Source organism: Siphateles boraxobius, unplaced genomic scaffold (genome assembly GCF_051911475.1).
Source record: "Siphateles boraxobius isolate OS27281-9 unplaced genomic scaffold, OSU_SipBor_1 1, whole genome shotgun sequence".
Taxonomy (NCBI): Eukaryota; Metazoa; Chordata; class Actinopteri; order Cypriniformes; family Leuciscidae; genus Siphateles; species Siphateles boraxobius.
The window spans coordinates 21,375,354-21,390,154 of NW_027508699.1; the positions used below are offsets into that span (position 1 = coordinate 21,375,354).

Genomic DNA, 14,801 nt, shown 5'->3' on the forward strand with positions numbered 1-14,801 from the left:
TTCTGGAACCATGGCCGCTGAAAAAAGTGGGCAGGCTCTACACGCATGCAGTTGTGATTTGCGTCTCCTGTGTGTTTCGCATGCATTCCACTATTTGTGTGGTGTATGAAGTTTCTTCCCATGAGCATTCCAAACCAGTTGTTTATTAGGCTCTATGTCCATTGGATGCCGCTTTAGCTGCTTTTCTTGGCTGTGAGTTTGCTCTTGGAACAGAACTACTTTGTACTTTTCCATCCTTCTCCATCACCTCAGCTTGTCCTTTGAGGAACAGGTCTTAATTATTTCCCTCAGTAGTTAATAGGGAGAAGCTTGGTGTGATTGCAAGGTGTCACTTCCAGAGTTCTTTGAGGCTGTCTGCCTCACACACACACACACACACACACACACACACACACACACACACACACACACACACACACACACACACACCATAACCTCCACTCTTTAAAAGATCGAATTTTATCCTGTTATTTTTTTATCTTATCTCCATCCAAAGTGGTGTGATGTTATTCAACACTGGCAGACTAAAATTAGAATTAAGGACCTGTAATGTATATATGATTAATAGTTATTTTTTCCAAGCTTAGAAAGAAGCATTTTAAAGATATGTGTGTGCCTTTGTAATAATTGGCGAACTCAAAAAAACAAGGGAGAGCTGGATTCAAATGCAGTTATTTCATTAACAAAAAATAAACAAAAAATCAAACAAGAAAACCAGAGAACTAGGAACTGAATGAGCACACCAAACTTTTTCTTGATGTTTTGTGACTTTTTCTCATTTATCATGATGAACATGCATGCAAAGTTTCAACATGATGTGTTTTGACATATGCAAACAAAATTACTGTTACGTTCGTGATGTTCGCGGGTCAATTTGACCCTCATAGACAGCCATTCAAAAGCAACTGTACAGACACAAAATAAAAACATTTATTTTCTGTATGTCAGGGCACTTCAACTCCAGTTCTAACGTGCAAGTGCATCTAAAAGTGCTCTAACCCTAACCAAACACACTTGAAAAAGCTAAAATTACAGTGTTCAGAATTATTTGCAAATTACAGATGAAAATCTTTGTCAGACACAGATAGTAAAATAAGCTCTCATTTCAATATTCAAGATATCTAAAATACCTAGCTTTTAACCAAAACTTTTATGTAGGATTTTCAAAGGCAGCTTCACAGAGCCAAAAAAGAAATAAAAACATTTATTTGATGTATGTTTTTGTTATGTTTGGTTTCTCACTTCCCTGTGAGTGAATAATGAAACGATACTCGGTTACTAACGTAACCTCGGTTCTCTCTAGAGTGGGAACGAGTATTGCGTAAGTTTAGCTTACGCTACGGGAAAGATTCATCTTCTCGAGATATTGAAGCCAAAAAAATTATCCTTAATTTTGTATTCATTGTCAACGCAGTGCAGCAGCTAGCAGACCTAGAGCAGGCCATCTCGCGTGCTCATTGGCTGCCCTGCGGGCAACTGCTGCAGCCTACCAGTGAGCCCGGTGTGACGTCACGCCCAATGAAGGGCGCCCACGCCTTCATAGCGTCACAGCCCGCCAGAATGGGCGTGGCTTACCGTATAATCATACGGGCTGTAGGCTGACTTCCCTGGTTTTTCGTCGACTGAAGCGAAGTCGCTCGTGGCGCGAGCACGGCCGGTTACGCAATACTCGTTCCCTCCCTAGAGAGAACCGAGGTTACGTTAGTAACCGAGTAACGTTCTCTTACGAGAGGTTCTCTCGTATTGCGTAAGTTTAGCATACGCTACGGGAACACTTTGTCAACTCCGTGCGCGCCAAGCATCCACCATGAGACCCCGAACTTTCAGGGGAACCCCATAAGTGGAAAGATAAGGTGGCCAGCCACGCGGGCCATCACTTGTACATAAGCACACATAGGGAATACAGAGCGGCGCGCCGGTCTGTATAGGCACATGGCACATACCCTACTAGTGCAGCTCAACCAGGAGAGCTGAGTCACGTGAGAGTGATCTGAGCAGGATGATTTGGGCAGAATACACCTCTCCTTCACACTGACAACAGTTTACCTGCAAGGCAGGAACTTCTAGGTTATAAAACCTGACAAAGGTAGACGGGGAGCTCCAGCCCGCCGCTACACATATGTCATGGATATAAATCCCACTGGACCATGCCCACGAGGAGGCCACGCCTCTCGTGGAATGAGCCCTGATGCCCAGAGGGCATTGCAGACTTTTTGACGCGTAAGCAGCCGCTATAGCGTCCACTATCCATCTGGACAGGCTCTGTTTCGAGGAGGCGAGACCCTGAAGGAGGCGGAGCGCGTAATGTAAAATCTCAGCGCCCTGACAGGGCAGATGCTGATGCTGGACGAGCTTACAGCGAAATAACTTGCGCTCTGAATGGAGTGCCCATCACTTTAGGAACATAGCCATGTCTAGGTCTGAGGATGACTTTAGAGTCATTTGGCCCGAACTCAAGACACGCCGCGCTAACAGACAGCGCGTGCAGGTCCCCCACACGTTTTACTGACGACAGTGCAGTCAGAAAGACGGTTTTCAGTGATAGATAATTCAACCCCACGGAGTCTAGTGGTTCAAATGGAAAGGCTTTCAGGGCCTCGAGGACCAATAAAAGATCCCACATAGGAACCGACGGGGGGCGCGGCGGGTTCATCCTTCTAGCTCCTCTAAGGAAGCGGATGACCAACTCATGTCTTCCCAGTGACTGGCCGTGCGTCGATTCTGCGAACGCTGCCACGGCCGCCACGTATACTTTGAGCATGGATGGGGACCTCCCCTTATCCAACAGCTCTTGTAGGAAGGTGAGCAGATGCGCCACCCCGCATGTCCGTGGGTCCAGACCTCTGTCGGTGCACCATCCGGAGAACACCGACCATTTAGACACGTAGAGCCTTCTCGTAGAAGGAGCTCTAGACTGCGTGATCGTGTTCATCACTCCTTCTGGCAGGGCAACGAGTACCCGTTGATCAACCATGCATGCAGAGACCAGCGCTCTGGATGGGGATGCCAGATCGTGCCGCGAGCCTGAGAGAGGAGATCTGCCCTCACCGGAATCGGCCACGGAGCTGTATGTGACAGCCGTGCTAGTTACGGGAACCAATCTGATTCTCCCGACGTGGGGCTATGAGGAGCACCGAGTGGCGCGTTTCCCTGATTCTCTTGATCACCTGTGGTAACAGAGAGACCGGAGGGAAAGCATATAGCGGGAGGCTGGGCCAACCTGGGCCAGCGCGTCCCCGTCCTTCGAGAAGAACGTCGGGCATTGAGCGTTGTCTTTTGACGCAAATAGGTCGACTTCCGCTCTGCCGAATAGGCGCCACAGCTTATAGGACCGTTTGGGGGTGCAGGGACCATTCCCCTGGGGGAATATTGTCCCTGGACAGTTTGTCTGGGCCGTCGTTCAAATGGCCAGGCACATGCGCTGCCCTCAGCGAGCGCAGGTGCATCTGAGACCAAATAAGGAGGCGTTCCGTCAGATTGCAGAGATTTCTGGATCTGACACCGCCCTGACGGTTTACATAAGATACTACAGACATGTTGTCCGAACGGACAAGAACATGTTGGTCCTGTATGAACGGGAGGAAGCGCTTTCGCGCGTTCTCGACCGCTATCATCTCCAGACAGTTTATGTGAAAACACTTCTCTTGGTCTGACCACTGGCCGAAGACCGGTCTGCCCTCGAACAGCGCGCCCCAACCCGAGTTGGACGCGTCTGTCCAAATGACTTTCCGATAAGAGATGATTCCCATCACCACTCCCTGCTGGTACCATTCGGCTACTAACCAGGGCTGCAGAGCCGCTATGCAGGTCTGAATCACTCTGATTTTCTGGCCGACCAGCGTTGGAGCGGGCGCATGCACAGTAGGCCCAGCTGAAGCACCGCTGCATCTGATGCCATACAGCCCAACATCCTTTGAAATGTTTTCAAAGGGAGAAAGCTGCCCTTCTGGAAAGTTGCGGCTAGGTGCCCGTCGAGCCGTCATGGTCACCGAGTCCAGTTCTATTCCTAAAAAGGAAAACGACTGGCTTGGCAGTAATGAGCTCTTGATCCAGTTGACCGTGAGACCCAAGCTTTCCAGGTGACTGAGAAGCACTGTTCTGTGAGACAGCAGTTCTGTCTCTGACTGTGCCAATATCAGCCAATCGTCCAGATAGATCATTATTCGCAGCCCCTGACTTCTCAGGGGGGCGAGCGCCGCGTCCATGCACTGTGTAAATGTACGGGGTGCTAGGGACAGGCCGAACGGCAGGATGGTGTATTGATATATACGCTCTCGGTTCTGGGCAATGGCTGCTCGCTGAAAAGCCGAAACGGCTGATTTATGTGAGATGTCCCAATCATAAGGGATGGGGAACATTCTTTTGTCACTTTTGACGCGCGAGCAGCACTCCGGGCGGAAAAGCTTCCTGTAAGCGTGAGCGCGTGTGCGCGGGCACGAGACTTACAAGTGTATTTGACGCGCCGATCATAATGGATGGGGAGCGTTTTATTAATGCCTTGCGTTTTATGATAACACTTAAACGCGCGGGCGGAGCTCGGGGGGAGGTTTGTGTTAGCAAGCGTGAACGCACTCTGGCGGGCACGAGACTTACATTCATAACCTGCTTTCTTGATCGTGTAACAGAGCGGGCAGATAGTGGGCACAGACTTGTGGACACATTTCTTACATTCAACACTCGAGCGGCTTTTCTGCGCTTTATGAGAGTGTGCTCTGCGAGATTCGGAGTGCTTATGTGTAGGGGTGAACATTGGGGCGTGGGCACTTTCACTACACTTACAACACCGACGGCATGAGCCGGACCAGACATTATACTCTTTTTGAGATTTTTCTGGGTCGCCGTGAAAACGACGTTTGTGTGCAGGCGAGAGGGTAAACAAACCGGCTCATTGGCTGCTAATTGAACCACTGCAGTAGCCTGTTTGAAGGGGACTGACAGGGAATAATCTTTGACGGCGGTCCGGCCGCAGCGGGACACGCGCGTCTTTTCGGAGGCGACGTGTCTGTTAGTAAGCGTGAGCGCTCGTGAGCGGGCACGTAACTTACATTCTTAACCTGACATTATACTCACTTGAGATTTCTCTGGACGCCGCGAGAACGGCGGATGTGTGCAGGCGAGCTGGCAAATACACAGCTGCAGTAGCCTTATCTAAGGGGACTGACAGGGCGAGACATTTCGACAGCGGCGCGCAAGCCCGTCCGGGTCATGCAGAGAGCTCGAGAGGGCTCTGCATGGTGCGAACAGGGACGCGAGGGCCGGGTAGCTCTCTTGTAACGTAAAGAGAGCTAGCCGCGTGCTCGGTTGTCGAGCAGAACTGGAACAGTGTTTGTACGAGGGCGCGCGCACGAGTAGTGGGCACGGGACCTACATGTAACACAGATGATGCCCGTCCGGGTCATGCAGAGTGCTCGAGAGGGCTCTGCATGACGCGCGAACGGGGACACGGGTAGCTCTCTTGTAACGTAAAGAGAGCTAGCCGCGTGCTCGTACGTGTCCCTCGGCCTCATCCTCAGATACGACGGCAGCGAGGCTCGTGAGCGGCAGCTGCGCGTCGGTGAGGAGGGGTGGGGGGTGTTGAAGGCTTCGAGTCGAGCCCGCAGGGTCGACAGCGGAAGCGCTTCACAGAGCTCGCAGCCCCGGAAGTCTTAAAAAAGACACTCGCTGCCAAACTTACGCAATACGAGAGAACCTCTCGTAAGAGAACTAGGGAACTACTGTAGGTCTTAGGAAACTAGGCAAAGTCAACTTAGGAAAATTAAAAATTAAAATTAAACATTTTCATTATACAGCAAAAAAAATTGTTCAGTTACGATGTTCAAAGCATAAAATGTAAAAAAAAAAAAAAAATGTATATGCAAAAAAGTCAGTATACTGTTTATTTTCCAATTTTGTCAAAACAAAACTGTTTTAAAAAATGGTTTAAAAACATTTTCATAAATCATATTTTCAGATATAATGTTTTTGTAATGTTTGACAAATGTTGATATTAAAAGTTTATACAGTTTGTATCTAAATCTTTGTTGTTTTTCATAGTGTGATTTTTCGGATTTTTCTCACTTCGGATTTTATGATGGGCATCTTTGACGTTCTTCACCGAGCGCTTTCACACCTTCACACGGGAGCGTTTGAAAGCAGGTGTCTATCAGCGGATCGGTCTATCACTGGATATATTAGGGATCCACTGATAGACGCCTGCTTCAAAACACTCCCGTGTGTTCCTGTGTAAGTGCTCGGTAAAGAGCGTTAAATATGTCTATTTACAACATGTTGAGGAATCGTTGAAGTTGAGTGAACACAATGGCCAATTAGAGGTGTTTAAGAATCCGCTCAAAATGCTAGGGGCAAATGTATGGAGCTAGAATTGTGTCTTTATAACATACGAGAAAATAAATGATCTGAGAGAAAAAAAAAGTTTGAGAGAAAAAGTTATCACACGGATAGCAAAAAAGCATTTAATGAGAGAAAAAAGAATATTTGAGAGAAAACGTTTTCATACCAATAGCAAAACATAATATTTGAGACTTAAAAAAGTTTTGAGAGAAAGTATTTTCTCATAGAACATAAAAAAATATAAATTTGAATTTTTTAAAATTATTTCTGAGAAAAACAATCTCTCACAAAATACTTTGAAAAAAAAATCTCAAATATATATTTTATTGCTATCAGTGTGAAAACATTTTCTCAAAAAAAAAAGTGTTTCTCTCAAAAAGCTTTTCTTTGCTCTCGATGCAATTTTTTTGTCAGGAAAAAATCATTTCAGGATTTTTCTTTAGCTGTGGAAATTGTGTCATGGGCTGGGCCACGTTCTTTTTTCCTATTGGAACGTTCCTATTGGCCAGTCGTGTGAGCATCGTCTTTTCGTCTCAAAACTTTTTTTTTCTCTCAGATCATTTATTTTCTCGCATGTAATAAAGACACAATTCTAGCTCCATAGAAATGCTGATATTGTCACATTTTTAATTTTTAACTACCCAAGTCGGTACCTTTTGATAACCGCTATTCCGAGGTTTTTTTTTTAAGGAAGCTGGTAAACACTGAGTTTAAATAACAGAGGTTGGTAAATTTTGAAATGTATCTATCCAGGTTTATTTAAAATAAGTCAAAGAAAAGAAAAGAAAAGTTTAAGCTTTTAAAAAGTATAAGCATAAAATGTTTAGTTTACTTTAAATGTTACATTTAATTTATAGACTGAAATTTTTTTGTGCTGTTTTCTAACAGTTTTGACTTTAATTAAGAGAAAACCTATAGGCCTACACTTAACCTTTTCACGGGCATTTTGTTTTCATAGTTAGAACGATATCTTGATGTATCATTGTAGGATTGTCTAGCAATATATTGGTTATCACAGAATTGCTGTATCGCGTTATTATGTGTTTCTGTGTATCGTATCGTGACGTACCCTGTGATCCCCACCCCTAAGACACACCTTGACTAATCAGCAAGAAAAACTACAAAGGACTACAAAACATGGCACAGAACAGGAAATAGCATAAAAGTCCAGGGAACACAGGACATTGTCGCTGGGATAATGACAGCCTTCATATTGCATTAGAATTATTACCATCCAATGAAACCCTTAACAATGTTACAAAATACAGGTTAACAGGAAAAAAGCCAAAGCTAATGAAGCAGCTTGTGAAAAATGCTTGTATCACCTACTCATTTTTCCTTATGTTGAACTTCCCCAACAATTACTGCCTCAAGTATAATAATTATACTTTAAGAATTAAAATCCCAGAACCCATGTCATAAACCTTTATATTGGTATTATGATTAATCCCTTTTTGCCTCCTAAAAAATACGTCTCCTAATAAAAAGTGTAACTTTACTTTTTACAATAAGATCCTGTGTGTTAACCACAGCTTACAGTGAGCAATATATATTTGAAGCATTTAGGCCTATTAATATTTGTTAATGTAAAATATAGTTATTGCATTTTGCATTATATAACATACAAAAGCAATACAGCTTCTGATATTGTGATTTTATTCTTAGCTTATTGAAATGCCCAGGAATTAGTTTTACAGTCACACAATCAAGAAAAGATAAATCAGTAAAACACATCACTACACATTACCATAGTGATTCATCAGAATGTATCTCATATACTGCTCTAAGAAAGTGCACTCATTTTGCATTTTGAGAATAGACTGATGTAGATGAAATGCTTCAAAGACCTTATTAGCATCTCATTTTTCATTTTTGCACTTATATTGTTGTGCATGTCAGAATTCACATAACAAACCAATATGGAGAATGGCTTTGCCAGAGCATCAGCATTTCCTCATAAAGCAGTAAATTTGCCCTGATTCCCTGCCTCAATTATTTTCTTAACAGGACTCGCAGCTTGAGAAGGGATGAATCATTCTGAAAAAGGTTATGATGTTCTCAATCAAAGGCAGATCATAGCTGAAGATTTCATGCTTGATTATATTTGTCCATCACAGAAACGAAACAGGATCCATTCCCAAAAAATATGCAAAACCCAAGGTATTCACCCACTGCATTTATTATTAACCAGGTAATGGGGAAAGGTTTCTAAGATTATGTATATTTTGTATGTACTTTGTGTATTCCATTTCAGTGTTTTTTGCTATGTGTGAAATATATCCTAAGAATGTGATCCTCTTAACAAAATGTGAAAATATAAATATAGGTAATCATAGCAAGGGATATGTCATAAAGCTGGAGTTTTGTTAGAAAATGTGAAGTTTATTTAAAAAAGAGCTAAATCATAATTTGCATAATTGTGTGCAATGTAATATCATGCCATTGAAATACATCTTACAAACAAAGACCACTTTGTTTTAAGTGTTTCTTTACACTAAATTCATTACCGTAAAGAGATTGTATCATGAGGAATCAAAATTCCTTTATCTTTTGAAATAAAACGGTTCATTATTTCTGATTGCACTACGAAAATGTTAAACTTTCTTAAAACTTCTCCAGAGGAATTTTTTTATTTTTTTCCAAATATCTGCAACTTCCTGATCTCAGAGATGAAAGTATCAACATATATGACCACCCACATTTAATTTGCCAATGCCAATTTGATGTCCGTAAACTTGGCCCACCCAGTCATGGTGACATATCCGCAGGATAGATACAGAAGTATCATTGCTAAACACCAGAAATAAGTAGATGTTAATGTCAGGTCCGGGGAACAGAACTCAAACGCAGACCAGAGTTAGTTCAATTATGGTGAATTTATTAAACAAATAAGTGCAAAACAGAGAAGTTTAACTGAGAGATGGGGGTCGGTTGGAACCCTTGTTCTTTGCACAGATGGGACAGGCAGAGACAAAGGTCTGGACATCGGTCCTCATCTCTGGCCCCCAGAACCCTTTGCACAGGAAGGCCAACGATCGGGCCACGCCAGGATGGCATGAGAGTCTGGAGGAGTAACCCCACTGTAATACAGATGGACGAACAGAGAGAGGCACAAACAAACGGCCCAGGGGGCCATTACCTGGGTCAGGCTTATGCTGCAGAGCCGTTCTCACCTCTCCCTCAATCTCCCAAATGTCTGTCCCAATGATACAAGTTCTGGGTATTATGGTGTCGGGTTCTGCAGTAGTCTCCTCCTTTTCAAACTCCCGAGACAGTGCGTCAGGCTTCACATTCCTGGATCTGGGCCTATAGGTAAGGGCAAAGTTGAAACGACCAAAGAAAAGAGCCCCCCCCCTTGCTTGACGAGGATTCAGGCACTTCGCCGAACGGATGTACTCAAGGTTTTTATGGTCGGTCCAAACCACGAACGGTTAATCTACGCCCTCTAGCCAGTGTCGCCACTCTTCGAGAGCCATCTTCACGGCCAGCAGTTCCCAGTTCCCGACATCGTAATTTCTTTTTGTGGGGGATAAACAATGGGATAGAAAGGCACAAGGGTGAAGTTTGTTATCCTTGGGGGACCGCTGGGACAGGACTGCCCCCACTCCCACATCCGAGGCGTCCACCTCCACAACAAACTGCCGGGACGAGTCAGGGTTGATGAGAAAGGGAGCTGACGTAAACCTCTTCTTGAGATCCAAAAAGGCTCCTTCTGCCTCAGAGGACCAATGAAACGGCCTAGCTGGGGAGCTAAGTGCAGTTAATGGTGCAGCAGTGCGGCTGTAATTTCTGATAAAACGTCAATAGAAGTTGGCGAACCCGAAGAATCACTGTAGCTGTTTCCTTGTATCTGGTCGGGGCCAATCTAAGACTGCTCTCACCTTCTCTGGATCCATCCTCACCTGACCTCTGGCAATAATGTGGCCGAGCAAGGTGACTGTGGAGGTGTGAAACTCGCACTTCTCTGCTTTGACAAACAGGCAGTTCTCCAGGAGCCGATGGAGGACCAGTCGGACATGTGGACGTGTTCTGCTTGACTCTGGGAAAAGATGAGGATATCATCGAGGTAGACGAACACAAATCTCCCCAACATATCTCTAAGCACGTCATTGATAAGACACTGAAAGATGGCAGGTGCGTTAGTCAGGCCAAAAGGCATAACCAGGTACTCAAAGTGTCCCAGGGGGGTGTTGAATGCCGTCTTCCATTCGTCCCCCTCACGAATTTGGACCAAGTGGTAAGCACTGTGAAGATCTAGTTTAGAAAAAACTGTAGCTCCCTGGAGAAAGTCAAAGGCGGAGTTCATGAGTGGTATTGGATACTTGTTCTTAACCGTGATTTCATTCAAACCTCTGAAGTCGATACATGGGCGGAGGGTCCCGTCTTTCTTACCCACAAAGAAAAACCCGGCTCCTATAGGTGATGACGAAGGGCAGATTATCACAGCCGTTAATTATTAATGTACTCCTCCATTGCCACCCGCTCCGGCCTGAAGATGAAATGTAGATCCAGGCAACAGGTCAATGGCGCAGTCATATGGTCGGTGCGGGGGAAGTGAGAGAGCCTGTTGTTTACAGCAGTGGTTCTCAACTCCAGTCCTCGGGACACACTGCTCTGCACATTTTGTATGTCTCTCTTATCTGACACACTCAGTTCAGATCAAGGAGTCTCTCCTAATGAGCTGGTGATCTGAATCAGGTATGTTCAATAAGGAGACATAAAAAATGTCTGGACTGGAGTTGAGAATCACTGGTTTACAGAACACCTCCGATATCTCGTGGTACTCAGCGGGGATAGATGACTGGTCCGGCCGGTCTGGTTCGGGTTTCTGGTGGGTTACAGAAGAAGGCAGAGCAGACCACAGACAACTAGCAAGTCAGGCAAAGCTCCAGTTACAAACCTTTGCAGATGTCCAGTCTATGTGAGGATTATGTTTGACTAACCAGGAGTGCCCCAAAACCAACGGAACAAATGGTGAGTCAATAACAAAAAAGGAGATATCTTCAAAATAATTACCTGAAAGCTGGAGCTGGACAGGGCAAGTGCGGGTTGGTATACGAGCAAGCAGCCTCCCGTCAAGAGTACTAGCCTCCAATGGTTTCTTAAGCAGCTCCGTGGTTAATCCCAGCTGGTTTACTAATGCGGTGTCCAAAAAAACTCTCATCCGCTCCAGAGTCAATAAGTGCCTGGAGCTCCAGAGTCTGGTTCCTCCAGCTGATTGTGGGATGTAACTGGGTTCGTGGACAGGAAGACAGAGGTAGGATGGCTTGGCTTACTAGGACGCTTCCCACGGCTAGCGAGCCCTCCAGTTTAACGGTTGGTTAGGACAATTGGTGATGTAATTGTAGCAATGTTCAGGGAAGAAGGAGGCGGGAACCGGCGAACATTCAAATAAACTTTATTAAAATAAAACAAACCAAACTAAAATACCGCCAGCAGCCCCTCGCGGACGACTGCTGGCTTACCAAAAATAAACATAACGGCCAGCAGCCCCTCGCAGACGACTGCTGGCTAAAATAAAACACAAATACAAAAAACAAAACTCAAGACCGTTGTGCTTCACAGGTCCCTCGGCCGTCCTGTTCGGTGTACCCACGAGCCTGTGCCTACTCCCCCCCCGGCGGCGGCGATCCCTGGGGGGTATGAACCGACAAGCCGAGGGAAACGGAGACGGAAGCATGAGGAGCGACAGATCGGGAGAGGGGAGAGAGAGAAAAAAAAATTGATCCGGTTCCCACAACGCGCTGCCATCTGGTCCTCCACCAGCTGGGCGATCTTCTCCGTGGTGCCTGGCGGTGACGCTGGGTTGACCACGGTGGACAGCTCGACGCTCCTCCGCCGCCCGGTGGATGGCGACGGCTCCTCGGGTGCCTTGGGCAGACGGTAGGAGTCCCCCGCTCCCTGCTCCTCCCCTCCATTGGTGGACGGCAGCAGGCTCCGGCCCACGGCGAGCGGCGGCGACTCCTCCTCTCCCTCCCGGATGGCAGCCGCCCCTCCAATACCCAGGCGGCCGGCAGCAAGCTCGACCGTCCCACCGGAAACTCACTCCAGCGCACCGCCTCGAGCGTCCATGGCCGCGAGTCCCCCGCTCCCTGCTCCTCCCCTTCTGGCGGATGGCAGCAGGCTCCGGCCCACGGCGAGCGGCGGCGACTCGCGCACCATGCTCGATGGCACCGCGGATTCCCCACAGCGGCGAGGACTCTCTGACAGCGCGTTCCTCCCTCTTCCCGGGTTTCGGCACCAGTGTAGCAATGTTCAGGGAAGAAGGAGGCGGGAACCGGCGAACATTCAAATAAACTTTATTAAAATAAAACAAACCAAACTAAAATACCGCCAGCAGCCCCTCGCGGACGACTGCTGGCTTACCTAAAATAAACATAACGGCCAGCAGCCCCTCGCGGACGACTGCTGGCTAAAATAAAACACAAATACAAAAAACAAAACTCAACTAAAATACAGGCCTGTTCCTCTCTCGATCATCAACGTCGTCGCTCCTCCTTTATGCTTCCGCTCCTCCGTGAGAGATGCGAGACCGGTGTGCTTCACAGGTGTTGCTCATTAGCAATCGCACCACCGGCCTCGCGCCGTTCTCTCAAGTCCCTCGGCCGTCCTGTTCGCCACAGTAATGACCTGATTGTCCACAGTACAGGCAGGCGTTGTTTCCTTTACAGTGTTCCTGTTCCTCAGCACTGAGACGGTTCCGGCCCAGCTGCATGGGCTCATCCTCTGGGAGATCCTCTCGCCGCACGGGCTCTAGCGGAAGTACAGGACGAGGTAAAGGTCTGGATCTTACCGAAGCTGGAGAGTGATCTCTTCGGCGAAAACTGATGTCACTGCCGGGGCTGCGTTGTTTCTGTCGTCTCCTCTCCCGATAGCGATTGTCTATACGGATTGTCAAGGCAATGAGATCCTCCAGGTGCACAGGTTCAGGGTGTGTCACCAGTTCATCCTTTAATCTTTCACTTAAACCATTGATAAACACAGCCAGCAGGGATGCATCGTTCCACCCACTTTCAACGGCCAACGTCCGGAACTCAATAGCATATTCAGCCACTCTCCGGAGTCCTTAGTGGAGAGAAAAAAGTCTCATGGAAGCGTCATTGGCCATCTCTGTGGTAAATGCAACATAGGTGGTAGTAACCTGGTCCTGTCTACTCCGGTGAACTGAAGCCCACTCCAACGCCACTCCTCGCAGCAACCCGATGAGGTATGCAATCTTGGATTTCTCTGTGGCATATGTGAGGGGTTGGAGAGCAAAAACTAGACAACATTGCATGAGGAATGTTTTACCATTTACCATGTTTTACCAGGTTGCCATCATATCTCTCCGGTGGGGAAACCCACGGCTCTCTGGCGGGGTTAGCTGCGGCTGGTGCGACCCATCCGGGGGTTGGAAGTGGATTTTGCAGGGAATCCTGGAGGGTTCCCATGCGGAGTGACAGGTCCTGAAGTTATCCCATGATTTCCTGTAGCGCTGTGCTGTGCTGATCCAGGATTGCTCCCTGAGTGGAGACCTCGTGGCGAACTGGCTCTAGGTCTGCGGAGTCCATTATGGCCGGATCGTTCTGTCAGGTCCGGGGGACAGAACTCACCAGAGTTACAGTTCAATTATGGTGAATTTATTAAACAATAAGTGCAAAAAAGAAAAGTTTACCTGAGAGATAATGTTCTGGTAGGGAAGATGGTTTGTGGTCCGGCTTCCAGTGTTCTGTGCTCCGTGGTGCTGGTGAAAGATCTGAGTCCAAGGTTCAGGCTGGAACTTCTGTGATCAAGACATAGAAAAAACGAGTTAGCTCTCAATTCCTCAAAAAACAAACAAAGTTCAGATAGTTCAGAACAAAGGAAGGCTGGAATGTACTCGTACTGCGTGATACAACGATCCGGCGGGGACTGGAAAGTTGATCTGGATTTTATAAGAGTGTAGATTGCCCGATGAGGAACAGGTGTGCTTGATTGACGTGGTGAGCCTCAGGTGAGTAGGCAAGAGCACTGGAGACCACGCCCACCAGCAATCTCAGAGCAGCAAGAAAGCTAGGATCAAGCCCGGGATTCGTGACACTTAAATGGTTATAATTCAAGAATGCTTTGGAATATAGACCTAAGATTATTGCTGAAGTGAAAGCACTTCAAAAAATGAAAGTATGAAAAAGTTATGGAAGTTAAAATTTACAGTAAATCAAATATACTGTATTATTATTTTTCCTTTTATATAAAATAAATATTTTACAAAATATTTTTACTAAAAAATGAAAGCCATATATCTAACTAAGTTGTGTTCCAAATTTAAAGTTGATATCACAAAAATTGAAGTTCCCATATGATTTTGTTTAGGCGTAATACCAAAAATAGCCACCGGGTGACATACAGTCCATTGAATTTAATTGTATGCATTCTGCCGTAACAAATTAATACATTTCTATCCAAATACCACTTCTGTCACTAAATATGGAACCTTGAGACTCAGACCTTTC

General features: G+C 46.2%; 1 protein-coding gene and 1 long non-coding RNA gene across 3 annotated transcripts in view; one reads left to right on the top strand and one right to left on the bottom strand.

Moving 5' to 3' along the window:
• The window catches only part of cdh7a (cadherin 7a), a 128,632-nt gene that overhangs the window by 24,817 nt on the left and 89,014 nt on the right, over positions 1-14,801 (top strand). The gene's annotated exons all lie outside the window — the stretch shown is intronic.
• On the bottom strand, positions 13,928-14,372 carry LOC143737754 (uncharacterized). Its single transcript, XR_013203715.1, has 2 exons — positions 14,195-14,372; positions 13,928-14,092 (listed from the first exon to the last, which is right to left on the bottom strand). It is a non-coding gene; the product is annotated as an uncharacterized LOC143737754 (long non-coding RNA).